Genomic DNA, 20,130 nt, shown 5'->3' with positions numbered 1-20,130 from the left:
TTTGACCATACCTATTTCGGCAACTTACAGACTCGAGATCTTGCTGCCTTATCTCAGCCAAATCAACATCCGAGACAGCACGCCACTTCTCTTTACATTCCTGGGCTCCCCCCAATATAAATTGACATCCATTACGTTAGGGTGAGTCATTTTCTATTTTCTGGCTACATACTTGCTGTTGGCGGTCTCCGGATGCCGCCGTCCGTGAGCCCCCCACCCCCCGTGACACAGAGACACGGAGACAGCGGTGTTGCAAGTGTGGGCTCCCCGTTGACTGTGTCATCACGGGGAACGCCCCGTTTATTTAACTGCGCACGCGACGGAGTGAACGTCACCCTGTCGCGTGCGTGCCCTTAAAGGGCCAACGCCACACTCCTCCTTTTCCATAACAACAAATTGGAAACAGGAGGGACTAACTATCACACATTTATAAAGCACACAACTCTGTCAACTCCAAAAAAAAAACCCATTTATTCACAGCCACCCTGGATCCCCCGCGGGTACCTGTCACGGCCTGACCATTGCCCCCAGTCAGCCTCCCCAGCTTAGTCCGTCACATAGTCTGTGAGACGGGCAGGTTTCCCATGCCCTGTTCTCAGGGGGTACCTCCTGGCAACGTCCCTGGCCGGTGTCTCTTGACCTGGTCTGCCTCGAGCCGGAGAGTCCACGGCGGGGCTTTCACCCCCACCTTCATCCAAGGCACCCTCACCCTCTCGGTTGTCCGGGCTGTCCACTCTCGGGTCGCCGATCCTCCTGAAGAATGAAGCATTCCATGTTACAGACGACATCCCGTCAGAGGCTGTCACCATAGAGCCCTTGACCGCCACGACATCTAGAGGAGCGGGTTCATACGTGAGGGACAACTTTCCTTGTGGGTGGCGATTTCTCACCAAAACCTCATCTCCCGGCGCGATGTGCGGGGGTCTCAGGCCCCTCCGGATGTTTTCCATCTGCGTCCTGATTCGTCTGTCCTCTTCGACCTGTTCATTGTCAATGACGGCAGGGTCCCTGTCCCCCACCTCCGGTATGACGTCTCTCGGGCATCTCTGGAAGAGAGCTTCCGCCGGGGCCACCCCCGTTGAGGAGTGAGGTGTGTTCCGATATCCCCGCAGGAAGAGGTACAGGGCCCTCTGCAAGCACTCGCCCTTTCCATGGGCGATCCTGAACACTTTGTTGAGGGTGCGCATCATGCGCTCCGCCTCCCCGTTGGCCCGGGGCCACAGTGGGGTTACCCGCCGGTGTTGAATGCAATACTCCCGCATGAGCTCGGCAAAACTCTCGCCTTGGAATGGTGCCCCGTTGTCGGAGCACAGCACAGAGGGCAGGCCATGGGTGGCGAAAATCTTCTCCAGCGCCACCACCACGTTCTCAAATGCGACGGACTCTATGAACTCGACCTCCGGGTATCGAGACCACTCGTCCACCACAACGAGGAAGTGAGTGCCTCTCGACGTGGACCCGGAGTCTGCGTGCACCACTTCCCATGGTCTGGTCCCTCTGGGCATTGCTTCAATGGATGGTTCCCGCTGGGCCGGTGCCGCAGCCTGGCACCATACGCACAACGCCACAAATGCTTCCACCTTCCGCTCGAGTTCCGGGAACCACACCTTCTGGCGGAGGCGAGCTTTGGTTTTGGGCGCCCCTTGATGACCCTGGTGCGCCAAGGTGATGACCTGTGCAATTTTGGCCTGGGGCACCACGATCCTCTCACCCCTCAGTAGCAGCCCCGACTCCGAGAATGTCAGTTCTTCTCTCACTCTCCATAACTGCTCGAGGGCCACTCTGGCTTCACATGTCCTGCGTTCCACAGCCTCCAGTACCGTCTTCCAGGTACCCCTCTGCATGGCTTCCCTCAGGATGGCGAAACATTCGTCGCCTTTTGATGCAACCTCGAGCTCTTCCACCTGCATGGAGTTTGGGGTGGCCGTCTCCACAACCAGGCGGACATGTTCGTCGGCCTCCTCCGCTGATGCAGACTCCTGCGAGTCCCCTCTTGGGTGTCGAGAGAGGTAGTCTGCCGCGTTGTTAGCCCCTGGACGATAGGTCAACGACACTCCATACTCAAGCAGGGCGAGCATCCAGCGCTCTATTCTCACTGGTGGACGGGATGATGAGCCCGCCATGATCGGCAACAACGGCTTGTGGTCCGTGACCACAGTCACGGGGCGCCCCAGAATGGAGAGGCGAAAGTGTCTGCAACCCCACAGCACCGCCAGGGCTTCCCTCTCAATCTGGGAGTACCTTTGCTCGGTGTCGGAGAGCGCCTTACTGGCGTATGCTATGGGTCGAATTTCCTGGTCATTCCCCACTTGTGTAAGTACTGCCCCCAGTCCATATGGGCTGGCGTCCACAACGATCTCTGTCTGCAGACTCGGATCGAAGAACGCCAAGGTGTCGTCCGCCGCCAAGGCACCTCTGATGTCATCGAATGCCGCCTGCTCAAGGGGGCCCCACTGCCAGGTGGTGTCCTTCTTTGTGAGCGATCTCAACGGCTCTGAACGGGACGCCAGATTCCTGATGAAACGGCCACCGTAAGTAACCATCCCCAAGAAGCTCCTCACCTCTGCAACATTCTCTGGCGGACGCGCCTCCTTTATGTACCTCACTTTGCGGGGGTCCGGCGACACCCCATCCGCCTTGAACACGAACCCAAAGAATTCGATTGTTGTTTTCAGAAATTCACAATTGTCCTTGTGCAGGGTGAGTCCCAGCGAGCGCAGGCGTTCAAAGGTCTTGGCCAGGCGTGCCAGATGCTCCGTCTCCGACCTGGCATACACCAAAATGTCGTCGCTAATATTAAGGACTCCATCCAAACCCGCTAGTGGCCCTCTTATGATGTTTTGGAAGACCTCCGCCGCGGAAGACACCCCAAAACTCAACCTCTTGTATCGGTAAAGACCTCGATGAGTGGTAAAGGTTGTGATCTAGCTGGACTCGGGGTGCAGGACCACCTGATGATAGCCTGCTCTCAGGTCCAGTTTGGAAAAGAACCTCGCCCCTTGCAGTTCTGCTATGATGTCATCGATGGTAGGGGTCAAGTGTTGCTCCCTCTTTATGGCCTTATTGGGGAGTCGCATGTCCACACAGATCCTCACCGCATCCGGCTGTTTGGGCTTGCGCGCGATGACAATGGAGACACCCACGGGGTGGGGCCCTCAACTTTTTCAATAATGTCCAGCCCCACCAGATTGTCCAGTTCTCGATCCACCAGATCCCTGAGATGAAACGGAACTCGCTGGTGCTTCAGCGCCACTGGTTGGATTGACTCATCGATGTGGAGCCGGACCGGCTCACCCACCAGCTGTCCGATGCCTTCAAATAGGGAGCTGTGTTTGGCCAGGAGTACCTGAATGTCGTCTAGGTACACTGAATTTGCAAATGTGACGATTCCCAGCGTCTCAGCCGCAGCACAGCAAAGCAAGGTGTTGTCGCTCACCGGGGTGACATAGAATCTGGCCCGGATGTGTGAGTCCCCATATTGAACATCAGCCACGAATACGCCGTCCAGAGGGAGGGGCTGATCGCCGCCGAAGGCGAATATGCGTGCTCTCGGTGCGGTCAGCGTGGGCGGAGCCTGCATGGTATCATAGTGCTTTCTGGCCATCACATTCACGGACGCACCGGTGTCCACTAGCATTGGTACAGAGTCACCATTGACGAGCACGTTGCACCTGGGCTGTCTCTTGGAGCGGGATTTCAGCATGCTCACACTGGACATGAAGAAGACGTTTTCCTCGTCCTCTTCCTCCTCCTCCTCTTCCTGAGGCGCCCCTTCGTCACCCTGGTCCACCTGAGCGACATTGGACAACTATTCCCTGCACCTTCATCAAACCCTGCAAGTAAGCCTTCTCGGAAGTGTCCGTGTGCTAACCAGTGGGCTGACCAGCTTGAGTAGACCCTTTGCTCTGACATTGCCACCATTTCGAGGAGACCTTTGAAACTTGGTACATTGCAAGCTCTCTGTTCACGGCACTGTCAAACCGAATTTCCTACACTTGGCATTCCCAGGTGTGAAATAGAGAGAGAGCGCCCGAACCGAGGTAACCGCGGTTACTTTGTCGCCGTGACAAACTTCGCAGGTGGCTTGCTGCTGTGCCCCCCTGTGCCCTGAAGCCTGCTACAGTGAAACTGGTCTGATCGATCCACTAAGAGCCGAGAAATCACCACTGTCCCATTTGGGAATCAACACTGTAACTTCACTGCTGAAAGCCGCAGAGCCGCACTACTGCCGCATTTGAACCTGCAACCGAAGTGGACTCGACTGCCCAAGTTTAGTCTGGAGTGTGCCGGGGGTCGGTCAGTACCTGCAACCCTAACCGGTGGCCCCTAGCGCATCCACCTGCTTTTACGCACGAGTGTCCCCTGAGGGCCACTCTGCTTTCCACAAATAGCCTGAGCTATCGAACTATTCCCATCTTCTGGAACCTGTTCTGCCCTTTTGGGGAGACCCTCCACGAATAGTGGGAACTTATTCTGCACCATCTCACCCACCTTCCTGAGCTGCTTCAGACCCCAGAAGAGACCCAGTTTTCGTCCTTCTCCACTATTGTGTGCACAAGCACTGAAAAGTACATTTGAGCACTAGGCTCCTCTCATCATATGGACTGGACTGCCTTTCAGTTAGGTATTGAACTTTGCAGAACTGCCTAAAGATAATTTGCACTGCTTGCTTCCTTCCCTTGTAGGTTGTGGACCCATTCTGTGCCTTTAACCCTTTAGACCACTTGGTCTTGTATATATGTATTTTAGTAGAATTGTATTGGTTTAAAAGTATTACTGTTGATAATTGCTGTGTGTGAAATTGAATACATGTATTTGTATTTTTAATATATATACACCTGACTGGGAGTGATTTGTAGGTGTCCTTTACTCTGTGTGCTCATTGAGGTCTTTCAGTCACCCTCACCCCTCCTGAGACCTAGTCTTGACCGCCGCCAATGCTACTAGGCTGGCCTTCTGAACCTCTGCCCACCAGGTGAGAGTTCAGAAATCCATCTTAACACTCGGGCACCAGCTGGAATAGCTCAAAAGGACTGGAGATCATGGAGTGGAATGGCCCCACCTCATCCGGTGGGGACACCCTATGTGGAGCATCCAAATGTGACGATTCCCCATCCGCTGCGACAATATCCTCATCATGATATGTCGTTGTGGCAGTATGCGTTCCCGTACCTGTGTTTTGGGTCTGCTGAGGGAGAAGGGACCTGATGTGGTGGAGGAGGTTGAAATGCAGGCGTCAGGTGATGCTTTCTCTTCTCTGCTGAAAGCTGATCGGGGACCTGGGGACCACCAGAGCCAGAGGCATCCTCATCTGGATCTCTGACACCAAGGTGTGTAGAGTCAACAGAATATCTAAGATGTCCCTAGGCTCAGAAGGCAGAACATGAAAACTAGGCCCTGCACTGTCGTCGCTGTTGTCCTCTTCGACTTCCTCGTGGTCCGTATGGAAGGACTCTAGAACCTCGTTGTCCGTGGACGAGACCTCCATGGTTTGGGTGTCAACCTGAGAGGGTTGTTTCGGGGCCTCCTCGCCTACCCCTTTCCCCCCCCGGACGATCTTGAACCGAGGCCTGGGCCAGTTTCAACCCTTCTGGCATGCCTGCAGACTTTGCCAAAGTCACTGCGGCAGAGTTGCGCCTTGGGGGTAGGGACACTTTCTGACCGTGGGAGCTACCCTCGCAGGATCAGCAACCTTAGCTGTGGTGGTCGACAGAGTGGCCGACGAGGTCTTAGTCTGTGCCGGTTCAGCCTGTTTGGGCTGCTTAGCCTTCTTCTCCTCCGCCCACAGCTTCTGAGATTCCTCACATAGTTTAGCCAGGGTAGATGACTTCCTCTTTAAAGAGTAGCTTGATGGTAGGCTTGCAATGGATGTAAAAGGTGATGCTGATCGTGCCCTATCCACTTTGGGACCCGCTTGCGCGGAAACCCAAGTGGACTCAGACTTGTGGCTATTGGCCTTATCTTGTGCCCCCATGGATGAGGCACCCTCAAAGGACTTAGAAGACCGCTTCTCGGACCGCCGGTCCTGGGTGAGGCATGACTCGGAACACGGGTCAGAGGCCTATTAGTTAAGCCATGCTGCCAGCCTACTACGCCTGTCCTTCGTTGATTTCTTTGAGAAACCGAGGCACATCTCGCACTGTACCGCCTTGTGGTCCGGGTGCAGGAAGTAGAGGAATTGCAGGTGCTTGTTCTCCACAAACACATTCTGTGGCCTGCATTTGGTGCATGGCATGAAGAGAGACCTTCCCTCCTTCTTCTCCTCCGTCATGATCGGAGGGTGCGAAGTAGGCCCAAAGGCCTTGTAGAATCTTTGATGATCTTCACCCTTGAGGGGCACAAAACTTCACCGACAACGGGTCCCCACTGTCGGCCGATGAAGAAAAGAGCACACAGGTTTCTTTTAAACAAAAATAAAACTTTTTCCATAGAAAACTCGAGGACTCCCAACACTGAAGCGTGCATTAAAAATATGAAGATTTCTGCCGGAGGAGGGGCTTAGGGAGAGGACTGTCATTGGATGGGGGAAGTATGACCCAGAGGACAGTGATTGGTTTAGAGGAGAAATACAGTTTTTAAGTGAAAGTAAAACTGTTTTTTCTTTTACCGAGGATTCCCAGCCTGACAACAGGGAATATTCATGAGCATCTGAATCCATGCCAGAGAAAAATAAAACTCAGAAGAGTAGAGATTCCCAGAGAAGGTAGACTTGCCTAACTGCACTCTCTTGATACAGGGTAATATTGCTACAGGGAGGAACCTGAGGATGACTACAACCTGGAAGAAGAAAAGTGTGCTCTTAACAGGCTAGAAGCAAGCAGGCCAAATATACATATATACCAGGCTTAGAGACCCTGGAGGGATAAGCTAACCAGAGTGTGTGCTGAGCTGCTTCCTGCCTCAAAGGGAATTGGAGGGCCAAAGCTAGAGGTCACCTACCAGCAACCCTGCAGGATTCAAAATTGAGGTGAGCTGGGAGCTATTTAGCTGCTGAATGGAGCCTAGAAGAGACAGGTTAGCTTGATACCAACAACTACCAGGAGCTCTGTTTAGCTCCCCAGGCCAATTGATGCCTTACAAACATGCATGTGTGACATTAACTGAGTATTTGAGAATGCCAATACAGAAGAATTGGGACACATCTAGTACAAGTTCAAACATAATGAAACATACATAATGGACAAAAGTTGAAGTGTGTTTCTCAAGTGGAAGTTATATTTGCGGTTTGCTGGGTACTCGCTCCTGCTTCCCCAGTGGTAGCTCCGGCTGCTTGGTGATGACTGACACACAGGAGCTGGTTTTAGCTCCTGCTCATCAACTTTTAATTTTGAGCCTTGCCCCCTGAATTAGTAGAGGGGGGATTTGAACCTGTGGCAGGAGGGTGCAACAATATTGGTTGCAGACGAGGACCTTAATGAGGAAGGATAAATATCCATAGCTATTTTAATCCTAAAAAAAAGACCAAGGTTCAGAAGGGACCTGTTTGAATCCTAAAAGAAGGATAAGGTATAGGATAGATGTGTTTAAATCATCAAAGCCAAAAGTCCAGGAGGGATCATTTAAATCATGAGATAAGGAATAGGTTACTTAACTGTAACTCCTGTTCTCCAGTATCTTTTATAGATTCACACGCTGTATGAATATTCGCCGTCGTCAAGCTGAGAATCCTCTGTAACGTAGAGCAGTTTATTTTTAAACCAAACTTCAGTCACTCTAGTGCTCTAGTATAATCATTTTTGGGTCATACTTCCCAGCAGTATGAGCCAAGAAAAGCCCAGTGGGGTAGGTGAGAGGGTTGCACGTGATTCTATGAAAGATACTAATGCTGGAGAACAGCAGTTACAGGTAAGCAACTTATTCCTTCTTCAGCATTGGTTCTTCACCACATGCTGTGTGAATAGATTACAAAGCAGTACCACATATACATAACAGACAGAGGGAAGCTCCTTATCAAAACACTTACCACAGGAGACATTAACCTTACGCAAACAGGTTACGCAGAACCACCTGACCGACCTTGGACTCTGTCTTGGAATCCCTGTCGACACAGTAAAGCCATGTAAAGGTGTGTGCAGATGTCCAGCAGGAGGACCCTGGCGAGGAAATATGTTGTGATGGCAACGGCCCTTGTAGAATCAGCCCTGGGCTTGCAAGGTAGAGGCCGGACAGCCTGCTGATGACAGAGGGAGATGCAGTAGGATATCCACCAGTGTTACGCTCACCTGACTCCCATGGAGGCACTGGCCTGGTTCGCGCTGCTGTGACCTCTTCTAAGGTGATGCGCAGGGTTTGGAAGATGGACTGGACCGGGCCCCCAAATCTGGCTTGTCTGGCTCGCAGAAGTATCCTTCTGTAGGCGAAAATAGGGGATTAACTGTCTGCGGGGTAATGCAATGGGCCTCCCACTTTCCCCTCTCACCCTCCTTGAAACCCTTCTGTGATTTCTCGTAGCGTCTCACCTTAGGGTCTGGAAGGACGAGCTCTCCATCCTGCTTCTGATGCAGGGGCGAGTTGGTATCCAGTTACTTCACTGGATTTTCGGATTGGTGAGAACCAAACTTGCTTGGCTTCTAGGTAAGTTTTTTGATAAGAGGTTCCCCTTGTGTCCATGCATTAATGTACTAATGCAAGTGTCTTTTTCCCCATAGGGGCCGGGGTACGGAATGCCGGGGAACAGGCACCGACCCGAGATGAGAGGTGAAATCCTTGTAGAAATCAGGTAAGTATTTAATGAGCGTTTTTTGGTAATGTCTTTTCATTCGCTCATTAACGCTGATGTCTCTTTTTCCCCTTAGGGGCTGGGGTCCGGAAATGCCAGGATGCGGCGCAGACCCGAAATGGAGAGGGAATGAATCAACAGGTAAGTCTTAACATGGAGATTTAGCTTTCCTTATTCCCTTCTCTCTCTCACCTTTTGTTCTGGTGTTTTTCTCCCTAGGCGCTGGGGCGTGACTGCGAATCCGGATGATCGCTGCTGAACATGGAGGCGCCGTGTAAAGGTGAGTGGAATGCGGCGCTGCAGCGATCGACGCAATGAGCTTTTAAATTAAAGTCTTCCTTTTCAGGATTGTCGGCGAGATGTCTCCGGGATGCGGATTTAGCAGGTAAGGACTTTTCCTTCTTCTGTTCTCTTCTTCTCTTCCTTTGCAGGTGATCCAGGATGCTGGCAGGCGTGGCAGAAGTCAGGATGCAGGAGCAGACACGGTGAGCGTCCAGCTGCTAGATGCAGATAAACGCGAAGCACGTGTGGCTGTTATGGTGGGGTTTAAATAGTCTTGGAAGAAGTTCCAGGTATGAATCCTTCCTCCAATCAGGTATGTATCCTTCCCTGACCACGCCCGGATGGTAAATTAGTCCCACAGGTAAAGTAGTTCCTTTCAGGCCTCAAGGAGGCCGGGATCCTGCAGCATGGTCTGCATCAGGTAAGTGCACCCAAGCATTCCCATAATGAGCCTGGCGCCTATGGCGCCAGAACTGATGTCTTTTATGAGCCTGGCGCCATAGGCACCAGGACACTGTCCAAAGGGCCCCTATATGGGGTTGCTGGGTCCTTCCTTGGGGACTGGATGTCCGCTTTCGGGGACGCCGGGCTTGAACCGGCTCCTCGGGAGCGGGCATCATGACAGCACTCCCCCCCAAGGCCCCTCCCAAGGTTGTTCCCTCCGGGGGTTTTGGTTTGTCTGGGAAGAGTCGGTGGAATTTCCTGACTAATCGAGGTGCATGCACATGGTCGCTGGGTTCCCACGACCTCTCCTGAGGTCCGTACCCCTTCCAATCAATTAGGTAGAACAGTTTTGACCTAAACATTTTTGAGTCTAAAATGTTCTTCACTTCGAATTCGGGCTCCCCATCTATTAGAATAGGTTCTGGAGGTTTGAGTAGTCGGGTTCCGGGTACCACTGGTTTCAGAAGTGACACATGAAAAACAGGGTGAATTTGCATACTAGCTGGTAAATCAGGTTTAACAGCCACTGGGTTAATTATTGCCGTAATAGAATAAGGTCCCAGATATTTTGGATTAAAAGTTCGAGGCCCTTTGAGTGGTAAATGTCTGGTAGCTAACCACACTTGATCCCCAATCTGATATGGAGGTGCTTCACTCCGATGTAGATCAGCATTCTCCTTGTATTTTCTCTTGGCTTGTTGTAAATGCGTAGTTGCCTCTTTGAAGGCTTGGGTAACTGTAGAATGCAGATGTTCTACTGCAGGCATTCCGAGGTTCTGAGGTGAGTCAAGGTTTGAGGTTCGAGGGTGATGCCCAAACAAAGTATAAAAAGGCCTGTGGCCAGTTCCAGAGTGTACCGAATTATTATATGCGTATTCGGCTATCCAAAGAATGTCTTTTCAGTTGCTTTCAGATTGCTGTAACATACACTGTAAGTACTGTTCAAGGGTCTGATTTGTCTTCTCGGTCTGAGGGTGGTGACTGGTCGATAATCTTACGTCGATCTGCGCCATTTGACAACATTTGCGCCAGAAGTGGGAAATTAATTGGCTTCCCCGATCAGAGATTAGTATAGATGGGAATCCATGTAGCCGAACAATATTTTCGAGGAATTCTTTGGCTAGGACAGAAGCTGAAGGTAAACCTTTCAAAGGAATAAAGTGGGCCATTTTGGAAAACAAATCCACAATTACTAGAATAGTATTGTACCCCGAACAAGGAGGCAGGTCTGTAATAAAATACATTGATAGGGTGTGCCAGGGTGCTGGTGGTATGTCTAGAGGTTGAAGGAGACCGGCTGGTCTTTTCTTTTGACTTTTATTTTGGGCGCAAACACCACAGGACATCACAAAAGATTTAACATCTTTTCGCCAAGAGGGCCACCAAAATTGTCGTTTCACCTTTTCCTCTGTCTTGGCAATACCGGGGTGTCCCTCTATTAATGTATCATGATAACCGGAAATAACTAGTTTGTGTAATTCCTTATGTGGCAGGAATAAGCGTCCTTGGAAATAAGGTAAACCATTATCTATGGTAAAGTCTGATCCCTTTTGTATCCATTCCTGTAAGGTTGTAGGGTCCAGGAGTTGTTTCACTCTGGCTTGAATGTCTTCAAGCATCTGTAACAAAGTCATGCCTATTATCCTCTGTTCGGGAATTATTGGTACTGGTTCTGAGTTTGTATCAGATTCTCCAATTCCAATTCGGGATAAGGCGTCTGCTTCGCCATTCTTGCAGCCAGGTCGATAGGTAATCACAAAATCAAATTCAGCGAAAAACAAAGCCCATCGGAGCTGCCGTGATGACTGAGCCTTGGCGGTTTTCAAATACTGTAAATTCCGGTGATCAGTGATCACTGTGATGGTATGTCGAGCGCCAAGCAGATAATGCCGCCAGGCTTTAAAAGCGGACTTAATGGCTAACAGTTCTTTGTCCGTGATTGCATAATTAACCTCGGGTGCCGAGAATTTTCTGGACCAAAATGCTATGGGATGCAGTTGGTTGGTTTCGGGATCTCTTTGGGACAGGACAGCTCCCATGGCTAGGTTGGATGCGTCAGTCTCGACGACATAAGGGAGATCTGGACGCGGGTGTTTCAATATAGGTGCAGAGGTAAACTTAGCTTTTAAATCCTGAAAGGCCTGCTCGGCTTCTTCAGACCATTCAAAACGTTTATTTTTCCTCAAGAGTGCAGTAATGGGTTGTACCACGCGTGAAAATTCCGGGATAAACCTGCAATAGAAATTGGCAAAGCCGAGCATGCTTTGAACCCCTTTTACAGAGCTAGGTGATGGCCATTTGAGGATGGCATCCACTTTTCTTGAGTCCATTCGGACTCCCTTGGGTGTCAGGATAAAACCTAGAAACTCGACTTCTGTGGTATGGAAAACACATTTCTCCAATTTAGCAAATAGTTTGTGTTGGCGCAGTTTTTCAAGTACTGCCCTGACATGTTTTCTGTGATCAGATTCCGAAGAGGAGTATACCAGAATGTCATCGATATATACGACAACACAAACATCGATGAGTTCCCGAAGGACATCATTCATGAAGTATTGGAAGGCAGCCGGCGCGTTACACAATCCGAAAGGCATCACCTGGTACTCGAATTATCCGTATTTAGTACGGAAGGCAGTTTTCCATTCATCGCGTTCTTTAACTCGTACCAGATGATAAGCCCCCCAGAGATCTAACTTGGTGTATATGCAAGTGTCCTTCACCTGGTCAAGGAGTTCAGGGATCAGAGGCAGAGGATAACGGTTTTTAACCGTTATCTGGTTCAATGCGCGGTAATCGATACAAGTTCTAAGGTCGCCTTCTGTTTTGGGCACAAAGAACAAAGCCGAGGATGCCGGGGACTTTGACGGGCGAATAAAACCATTAGGTAGGTATTGATTCAAATATTGTCTCAAATGCAGATTCTCAGGTTCGGTAAGGGCATAAATCCTGCTACAAGGGGGTTGTGCACCGGGCACCAGATCGATTTGGCAATCGTACGATCTGTGAGGAGGTAAAGTGTTGGCCTGTTCCTTTTGGAAGACGTCCTGAAAGTCTTGGTATTCCGGAGGTATTTGCATGGAGGCAGAGGTTACAGATGCTAGATTAATCTTCAGGTTTTCTGGATAGCAGGTTTGTGTACAATCCGGGAAGGTTATTCTCTTAGCTCGCCAATCAATTTGAGGATTATGCGTCTCTAACCAAGGGATTCCAAGAATAACCTGAAACTGTGGAGCCTTGATTACATCAAACACAACACCCTCCCGATGGCCGTCGGGACCAATAAGAGTCACCTCAGTAGTGGAATGTGTTAGCGGTCCAGAGGCAATTTCAGTTCCATCGACTGTGGTGATGACATCTTTGCTGGTTTTAGGACGGAGAGGGAGGTTAATCCTAGAGACCAATTCACGATCCACATAGTTTCCAATAGCCCCACTATCGATGTATGCCTTTATTGCATGCAACCGCGTAGGCTGTTCTGGATCTACGAGAACCATTGGCACAATGAAATGCGAGGTCTGAGAGTTAGTTTTCAAGCTCGGCAAGCGGACCCCTACACTTGTCGGGCGGAGTCGTTTCCTGAAACAGAGTCTTCATGGTTTTTATCAGCGGCTCCTACCGCCTTTCGGGGCGGTTTTGCCGGGCAATCTCGTAGAAAGTGTCCAGAATTCCCACAATAAAGACATCATTTTAACTGCCGCCTCCTTTCACGTTCCTTTTGAGTTAAGGGTCCTTTAACCCCTCCAATTTGCATAGGCTCAGAGACATCAACTCCCTTTGGATTAGCATAGGTCTTGACCAACACCCGGGTCTCAAACCTGGACCGATCTTCTTTTCTGTTCTGAAGTCTGTGATCCAATCGGACCACTAAGTCTATATACTCTGTGCATTCTTGGGGCGGATTTACAACTTGGGCCAAGACATCTTTAAGTTCTCCGCGAAGGCCTCGATAAAACAACGTGACTCTTTTATCCTCTGGCCATCCCGTTTCCACAATTAGTCTATTAAAGGTTGCAATATAGGATAGGAGGTCCTGATTGCCCTGTCGCAGGGATAGAAGTTCGTCATCCAGAGCCTGCCCCTGAGAGTGTCGAGCAAATAACCTTTCCATGCTTGCTTGAAACCTTTGAAAATCACGGAGAATCGGGTCATCTTGAGTAACCAGTGGAACTGACCAATCGGCAGCGCAGCCGCTGAGATATGACAATACAAAGGCTACCTTGGTCTGATCATTAGGGAAGGCCCCAGGTCTGCATAGGAAGTGCAAACGACACTGATTCATGAATACGGCGAATCGTTTGGGGTCCCCAGCAAAGCATTCGGGTGGGGCCAGCGACATGTTTCCAGGTAGATTAATCTGCACAGGGTTACTGGAAACCACAGGAGCGGGGTTCCCTCCGGAACTGGGTAGAGGAGTTTGCCCAGCTTGACCTTGCAAAAGCTGTCTGGCCAAGTCATCAGTTCTTTCCTTTGATATTATTAATTCCCTCCTGAGGGCATTAGTCTCTTGACGAGCAGCATGTATTTCGGCCCGTAATTCCCCCAGTAACTGGGCCAACTGATCAGTCTCAGAACTTTCCATAGTGCCTGGGTGGGAATTTGTAGGAAGGCTTTGCGTTCTGTTACGCTCACCTGACTCCCACGGAGGCTCTGGCCTGGTTCGTGCTGCTGTGACCTCTTCTAAGGTGATGCACAGGGTTCGGAAGACGGACTGGACCGGGCCCCCAAATCTGGCTTGTCTGGCTCGCAGAAGTATCCTTCTGTAGGCGAAAATAGGGGATTAACTTTCTGCGGGGTAATGCAATCGGCCTCCCACTTTCCCCTTTCACCCTCCTTGAAACCCTTCTGTGATTTCTCGTAGCGTCTCACCTTAGGGTCTGGAAGGACGCGCTCTCCATCCTGCTTCTGATGCAGGGGCGCATTGGTATCCAGTTACTTCACTGGATTTTCGGATTGGTGAGAACCAAACTTGCTTGGCTTCCAGGTAAGTTTTTTGATAAGAGGTTCCCCTTGAGTCCATGCATTGATGTACTAATGCAAGTGTCTTTTTCCCATAGGGGCCGGGGTACGGAATGCCGGGGAACAGGCACCGACCCGAGATGAGAGGTGAAATCCTTGTAGAAATCAGGTAAGTCTTTAATGAGCGTTGTTTGGTAATGTCTTTTCATTCGCTCATTAACGCTGATGTCTCTTTTTCCCCTTAGGGGCCGGGGTCCGGAAATGCCAGGATGCGGCGCGGACTCGAAATGAAGAGGGAATGAATCAACAGGTAAGTCTTAACATGGAGATTTAACTTTCCTTATTCCCTTCTCTCTCTCACCTTTTGTTCTGGTGTTTTTCTCCCTAGGCGCTGGGGCGTGACTGCGAATCCTGATAATCGCTGCTGAGCAATTTGCGGTACCGTAATTAGCGCCTTCCCCATTCCCATAGAGCCCTATGGGGCACCAATGGGAATGTGGAAGGGCAATGGTGGAAGGGGGAATTACCGCCCCGCCAACCTTCGAATGGGGCGGTAATTCCCGTTTCCACCAAGGCGGTGCCGGTATTTTACCGGCATGAACCATGGCGCTACCATCCGTGTAATGAGGCCCACAATCTTTTAAGTGCATGGGAGCTTGTTGTTTGTTGTTCAGGGAGAAATGGCCATTTGTTTTTGGACCAGCAATAAACCTGGAGTGAAAGGCGCCTGAGGCCAGAGTGACCTTCATGGGTTTCGATTGTTTTCTAAGGATGTGACCAGAGACCATGTGTGTTGAATTGGTAGTTGTTTAGATTAGCGTTCCGAAGACGCCAGGAATTTTGCGTGGGCGAGATGGTTATTGCCAATTCAAAGGGAACGTATTTATTCTTCCCTCATCATATTGTTTGAAGTACTCTTGCAAACCATGTGCAATTACATCCAGGGTTAGGAGGTCTCAGGGCAGCTGGGACTCGTAATGAATTATGTTTGTATGTGAATGTGTAACTATGTGATGATATCATGACCTACCATGGACAAACCCTAAAAGGGCGTGTGCATACGCACGAGCTGAATATGGTAGTTAAGATAATGGTGACCAATGAGAATGTGGGAATTAGTGAAGATTGGATTTCTTTAGTATAGGTTGGACCAATCATGCAGGGGGGAGGATTAACTGTTGCAAAAATGTATATAATGTGTCAACTTGTGTGGTTCGGAGAGACTCAGGTTAGTTTGACTCTACAGTGTCATCTAGCTCATCCTGGCCAATAGTACAATAAACTTGATTTAAGTACAAAACGTGCCCTCGCTTCTTAAGTGGTGGGACTGCTTTGGGCTAAGGTGATTAGAGGTCCATCTGCACATTGGGCAAGCCAGATAGGAGCCCAGGGTGTTCTGATTGGGAATTTCCTGTCTGCACAACTCCGCTCCGGCCCATCTCTGCGGGCTCCAGTCTTCTGTGCACAGTGAAAAAAGAGAGGTTTACAGGCGCCATATTGGTTAGAGGCCTGTCTGTTCCCCTCAGGCGCGGTACCGTGTTGCAGCTGTGCAGGGCGAATTGAAGGAGCACCACTTTGGGTTCATGTGAGTTCACTTTTGTGGACAAAGCAAGGGGGAAATAAGGTAAAAAGAGAGTTCTTTCTTTGATTTAAGGGGTGCGGTAAGGGTAGAATTGGAGTGCATGTGTTGAGTTAACTGAGGTTACAGGGATTGAAAGGGTGAATAGTTTGAAGAAGTGCATGAACTGTTTTATGTTTCAAGTCCTTTCTATATATTTTTACCTAGTTTGATATTTTAGAGGTGTGAGGTGGTATCCCCACCAGCACGTCCATTCTGAGGTTTGTCCTGATACCCTTCAGCTTGCTTGTCCTGTTGGTTGGTGCCCTCACCTGGGCGTGAGGTGGCAACTTTTGGTAAATCCATCTGTAGATTCCTTCCTGAAGTATACCCTTGGCACCCTTCATTTTGTATTGACTGTGAGGATGGAAATGTGCCATGCTTTTCCTGATTAGTCAAAGTAGTGAAGGGAATCTACCTGTAGTAAATCAGTTATCAAAGAGGTCACTGTGGACCTGGAGGATGGATGTATTTACTTATTTGCATTTTTAAAGTGCTCACACAGCCCAGGGGCATCGAGGCGGTGTTGCAGGAATACGTCACTTAGTTGCATATTTATAATGCACTTAATACCCAAAGGTTTCTAAGCATAGACCCGAGGATCAAACCTGTGTTGCTTCGTGTCATCTTGTTTCCAACTCGAGCACGTTACCGCTGAGCTATCCTCCCAGGGATTGCTATGGATACAGGATTTGTGCAGGGAGAACGGGAGCCGGCACCCTACGGTAATGCTGGGCATGCTTCTGTGCCTCTAGAAGTATCAGGGGAAGTGAAAACAGGAGTTGGAGACAAAGGTGAATGGGAGTCAGATGTTGAGCAGGGAGAGCAGTGTTCAGGAGCTCTACCTCCTGTTCCAGTAGCAGTGACAGAGAGTACACCATGGAGTCTTAGGACGCACCATGATACTCGCATGGCCGTAGTAAGTAGTAGGAGAGAGATGGGGGAAGCCCCAGTAAAAGCGGGTATAACTCAATTTTCCTTGCTCCAGAAGGGCCAGGGAAAGGCTCATTATGTCCTGTAGTCACACATGGACCGGAATAATTTGATGAAGACACTCCCTTCCCTCACTGCACGGACAGAGAAGTGGATTTATGCATTAGAGAAACACACAGCCGGTGTGATGTTGGCCATAGGGGATATGAAAATCTTTTTCACGGCTCTAATGGGGGAACAGTCAGATGGTCTTTGGAGGCAAGCAGGGTATCCAGGAGTTCAGTTAGATACACATAATCAAGATGGAAAAGCATTTAATAATTACAGGGTGCAGGTATGGGGGAAATGCGGATTATGTTTCCCGATGCGCCCGATATAAATTCTATTCTGGCCAAAACATTGAAGTTAGATGATGATCCTGCCACACACATCCAGTTAATTCAGGCGATGTGGAGGGCAGAGATGGGGTAATCATGGGATAAGAATGTGGCAATTATTTACCACATCACAAAGAAAGGACTTCCTAAGGAAGTCCAGCACGATCTAGCGAAAGTAGTAGGGATGGAGGCCAAGAGTTGGCCAGAAATTCAGGCACATATTGTGCATTTTTGTAAAAGGAGATAAGAGAAGGAAAAGGAGAATATAGAACAGGTGCAAAAGGCAGAGGCCAAGCTTGTTCAGAAGAAGTTAGTGAACATCTGTTTGGAAGGAGTAGTGATTACCAGCTCAATGGAGCGACAGCAGGGACAATTGGGACAACAGGGATATAGTGAATTTGCTATGAGACAAGGTTGGATGGGTGGGTATGTTCCCAGTCCAAGGCAAATGAGAGGGTTTCTGTGGGTTAGGGGAGGATTTGGAGGCATGGGGCCCTGGTTTAATGGGCCAGTGGGAAATAACTATGGAGGGTTGTATGGGATTCAGCGTTGGTCGTGCGGAAGGATGGGACATGTGGCATAGGATTGCCACAGCAATTAACGTAGGAGCTCAGCAAATGCAATCCAGACTATACCATATGCCCCAGGCTCTGTGCAATCGCAGCAGGCACGGATTGAACAGAACCCAGCAAATGGTGCTGCACAGACATATGCGATTCAACTGACCATGCCATCACTGGCACTGGTACAGACATGATAGAAAAATCATTTACCCCAAGGAACGGTCACTCATTACACCGGTGCAAGTGTTTTTGAATGGAATCCTTCTCGCCCACCTGTGCTAATATGTACCAAGATTAGAACAGGCCACAGGGATCTCTGATGTATCCAGTCCTGTCCATTACCACCGGATAGGTGTGCAGGTAGGTGACCAAATGTTTTCATTCATGGTCGATAGAGGGGCTACAAAATCTTACATCAAGGAAGGTTAGTTCCTCTTGTCAGGTAAAATGATGGACACACAGGGATTCTCTGGGGCTATCCTGTCAGTTCCTTATACTGAATATCTACATATTAAGGTAAGAACACAAAATGTATCTGCTCTTTTGCTGTTTGCACAGATACACCAGCGAGGCTCTTGGGCAGAGATCTCCTCAGTCGGTCCCACATGTCGATTGCTTTCACAGAGGAAGGCATATTATGTTTGACTGTAGGTTTGTATCCAGTAAAAGAAGTGGTGTTTGCATGCATAGTGTAGTGACAGTGCAATAAGGGGGGTACTTGTACATTCGACTTTGTTTCTTTATGGCGTAATGGTTTTGTTGAGTTGGGTCCTGGGACTCAGAGGTCAATCATGGCGGGTACCAATTGCATTTTATTTTTTGGTCTGCTTTGCCACAGGAGGTAACACCAGTGTTACGACTCTCCAATAGGCAGTAGTGAACAAGAAGAAAAGAGTGGTTCTCTCAGACACTGATGAGGAAGGCAGAGAGTGGCGCACAGTTTTGTGCATCAATCCGACCTTATCGCTAAGGGACGTGTCCAACGAGCAGTTGTTCAAAGACATCAAAAACACAGAAGAGACGATTTTTGAGATTGGGGTGCCTGGCCAGATAGCAATAGAGCAAAGGGAAATAACACAGACCATGCTCATTATTAGAAGAACATTGTCACATTGGAAGGAGGATTTGGAAAAAGTGCCGGACCATTTATTGACTAGCAATCCGCATGATGTGGAGCTGTTAAAGAGTGTTGGAGCAGTGCGGCTAAAATTGAAAGCTGGTGCGATATTACCATGGGTTAGGCAGTACCCCATGTCTAGAGAGGCTGACAAAGGGATTTATGAGACCATTATGGCATTGTTGAAGCAAGGCATAATACAAACTTCTGTTCCCCATGTAACACAGCCATCTACCCTGTGAAGAAAGCAAAGGGGTCCAGTTGGAGGATGGTCCAGGATTTGCACCACCTCAATAATATGAAGGCAGAATTCCAGGTGGTACCGAATCCTACTAACATTCTCTGTAATATTCCTACTGGGTTGACCCACTTCACGGTGATTGATTAAAGAATGCATTTTTATCAGTCCCTTTACACCCCTAGTCCAGTATCTCACAGCATTTATGTACTGTGGTCAGTAATTTGAGAACACAAGGGTGCCCTGAGGGTACTATGAATCTGAGTGTTTTCAACAGGGTGGTTTAACATATTTGGGGAATTTACACATGTCCAGTATAGTAATCCAGTACATGGACGATTTGCTAGCCTGTAGCACTTTAGAAGAGCAGTGTCAAAGAAGTTTATATAACGCTCCTCACCCTGCTTGTGGAGAAGGGGTACAAAGTGAACAAAGTACAATTGTAGTACTGCCAGACAGAGGTAGTATATTTGGGGCAAGTGATATCGCCGCAGGAAGGAAGGTAATGCCAGAGAGAGCCACCACAGTTCAAAATGGGCCTCTGTAACTATTGTAGATCTTGGATTTTTTTTTTACTACTCTAGTTAGGTGAGGCCCTTGTGATGAATCCTGTGAAATCATCACTAAAATCCCACTATTAGCCTCTTTTCATGTGGCCAGGGGAAGGCCGCCACTACCTGATCCTGACCCTGGGGGTGGTATCGTGAGGAAGGATCACATGGAACGAGACAAATATCGGGGGAAAGTGGTACCTCCATCAACACATGATTCTTCCGATCTCTCGGAAATACTAATGGCGTATTGTAGAGTGAAACCCAGCAATGTAAATGCTAATATGCACATAACATCTTCTGCTTATGACAAACTTAAGTGCAACCAACAA

The 20,130-nt window shown here is 49.2% G+C and overlaps 1 protein-coding gene across 1 annotated transcript in view; it reads right to left on the bottom strand.

Moving 5' to 3' along the window:
- Window positions 1-20,130, bottom strand: part of CHRNA5 (cholinergic receptor nicotinic alpha 5 subunit) — a 498,396-nt gene that overhangs the window by 42,827 nt on the left and 435,439 nt on the right. The gene's annotated exons all lie outside the window — the stretch shown is intronic.

This window comes from Ambystoma mexicanum, chromosome 11, assembly GCF_040938575.1.
Source record: "Ambystoma mexicanum isolate Mex_15411 chromosome 11, UKY_AmexF1_1, whole genome shotgun sequence".
In the NCBI taxonomy this organism is placed as follows: Eukaryota; Metazoa; Chordata; class Amphibia; order Caudata; family Ambystomatidae; genus Ambystoma; species Ambystoma mexicanum.
Note: the sequence above shows the minus strand (reverse complement) of the source record. Positions and strands in the feature narration are given on the sequence as shown.